Raw genomic sequence first — 2500 nt, forward strand, 5'->3', positions numbered from 1 at the left:
CTCTATTTTTTGCCAAATTTATTATATACTAAGTGAAAAAATTCCAAAAGCTTAAAGCACCTGGTATTCCTTGGCGGTCTCTCATCCAAGTACTAACCAGACCTAAACCTGCTAAGATTCAGAGATCGGGCATTGACTCTTTTTTTTTTTTTTTTTTTTTGCAAGATTATTATATAATTCGTGAAAAATATCCAAAAATTTAAAGCACCTGATATTCCCAGGCAGTCTCCCATCCATGTACTAACCTGGCGCAAACCTGCTTATATTCAGAGATCGGGCATTGACTCTATTTTTTGGCAAAATTATTATATACTAAGTGAAAAATTTCAAAAAAGCTTACAGTACCTGGTATTCCCAGGCGGTCTCCCATCCAGGCACTAACCAGGCCCAAACCTGCTTAGCTTACGAGATCAGACAAGATCGGGCATAGCCAGGCTGGTATGGCCATAAGCGAAGACTGCTGCAAAGAGAAGGCTATTTAAAGATCAGCCAATCTACTCGCCAGTACATTATAAAAGTAGGAAAGAAACCCCAAAAGCTTAAAGCACCTGGTATTCCTAGGCGGTCTCTCATCCAAGTACTAACCTGGCCCAAACCTGCTTATATTCAGAGATCGGGCATTGACTCTATTTTTTGCCAAATTTATTATATACTAAGTGAAAAAATTCCAAAAGCTTAAAGCACCTGGTATTCCTTGGCGGTCTATCATTCAAGTACTAACCAGACCTTAACCTGCTAAGATTCAGAGATCGGGCATTGACTTCTTCTTTTTTTTTTTTTTTGCAAGATTATTATATAATTCGTGAAAAATATCCAAAAATTTAAAGCACCTGGTATTCCCAGGCAGTCTCCCATCCATGTACTAACCTGGCCCAAACCTGCTTATATTCAGAGATCGGGCATTGACTCTATTTTTTGCCAAATTTATTATATACTAAGTGAAAAAATTCCAAAAGCTTAAAGCACCTGGTATTCCTTGGCGGTCTCTCATCCAAGTACTAACCAGACCTAAACCTGCTAAGATTCAGAGATCGGGCATTGACTCTTTTTTTTTTTTTTTTTTGCAAGATTATTATATAATTTGTGAAAAATATCCAAAAATTTAAAGCACCTGGTATTCCCAGGCAGTCTCCCATCCATGTACTAACCTGGCCCAAACCTGCTTATATTCAGAGATCGGGCATTGACTCTATTTTTTGCCAAATTTATTATATACTAAGTGAAAAAATTCCAAAAGCTTAAAGCACCTGGTATTCCTTGGCGGTCTCTCATCCAAGTACTAACCAGACCTAAACCTGCTAAGATTCAGAGATCGGGCATTGACTCTTTTTTTTTTTTTTTTTTTTTGCAAGATTATTATATAATTCGTGAAAAATATCCAAAAATTTAAAGCACCTGATATTCCCAGGCAGTCTCCCATCCATGTACTAACCTGGCGCAAACCTGCTTATATTCAGAGATCGGGCATTGACTCTATTTTTTGGCAAAATTATTATATACTAAGTGAAAAATTTCAAAATAGCTTAGAGTACCTGGCATTCCCAGGCGGTCTCCCATCCAGGCACTAACCAGGCCCAAACCTGCTTAGCTTCCGAGATCAGACAAGATCGGGCATAGCCAGGCTGGTATGGCCATAAGCGAAGACTGCTGCAAAGAGAAGGCTATTTAAAGATCAGCCAATCTACTCGCCAGTACATTATAAAAGTAGGAAAGAAACCCCAAAAGCTTAAAGCACCTGGTATTCCTAGGCGGTCTCTCATCCAAGTACTAACCTGGCCCAAACCTGCTTATATTCAGAGATCGGGCATTGACTCTATTTTTTGCCAAATTTATTATATACTAAGTGAAAAAATTCCAAAAGCTTAAAGCACCTGGTATTCCTTGGCGGTCTATCATTCAAGTACTAACCAGACCTTAACCTGCTAAGATTCAGAGATCGGGCATTGACTTCTTCTTTTTTTTTTTTTTTTGCAAGATTATTATATAATTCGTGAAAAATATCCAAAAATTTAAAGCACCTGGTATTCCCAGGCAGTCTCCCATCCATGTACTAACCTGGCCCAAACCTGCTTATATTCAGAGATCGGGCATTGACTCTATTTTTTGCCAAATTTATTATATACTAAGTGAAAAAATTCCAAAAGCTTAAAGCACCTGGTATTCCTTGGCGGTCTCTCATCCAAGTACTAACCAGACCTAAACCTGCTAAGATTCAGAGATCGGGCATTGACTCTTTTTTTTTTTTTTTTTGCAAGATTATTATATAATTTGTGAAAAATATCCAAAAATTTAAAGCACCTGGTATTCCCAGGCAGTCTCCCATCCATGTACTAACCTGGCCCAAACCTGCTTATATTCAGAGATCGGGCATTGACTCTATTTTTTGCCAAATTTATTATATACTAAGTGAAAAAATTCCAAAAGCTTAAAGCACCTGGTATTCCTTGGCGGTCTCTCATCCAAGTACTAACCAGACCTAAACCTGCTAAGATTCAGAGAT

General features: G+C 38.0%; 2 pseudogenes; both read right to left on the reverse strand.

Moving 5' to 3' along the window:
• Window positions 1–333: 333 nt before the first annotated feature.
• On the reverse strand, window positions 334–452 carry LOC113086173 (uncharacterized; annotated as a pseudogene).
• A 1068-nt stretch (window positions 453–1520) lies between these two features.
• On the reverse strand, window positions 1521–1639 carry LOC113086161 (uncharacterized; annotated as a pseudogene).
• Window positions 1640–2500: the final 861 nt, after the last annotated feature.

This window comes from Carassius auratus, unplaced genomic scaffold (assembly GCF_003368295.1).
Source record: "Carassius auratus strain Wakin unplaced genomic scaffold, ASM336829v1 scaf_tig00042787, whole genome shotgun sequence".
Classification (NCBI taxonomy): domain Eukaryota; kingdom Metazoa; phylum Chordata; class Actinopteri; order Cypriniformes; family Cyprinidae; genus Carassius; species Carassius auratus.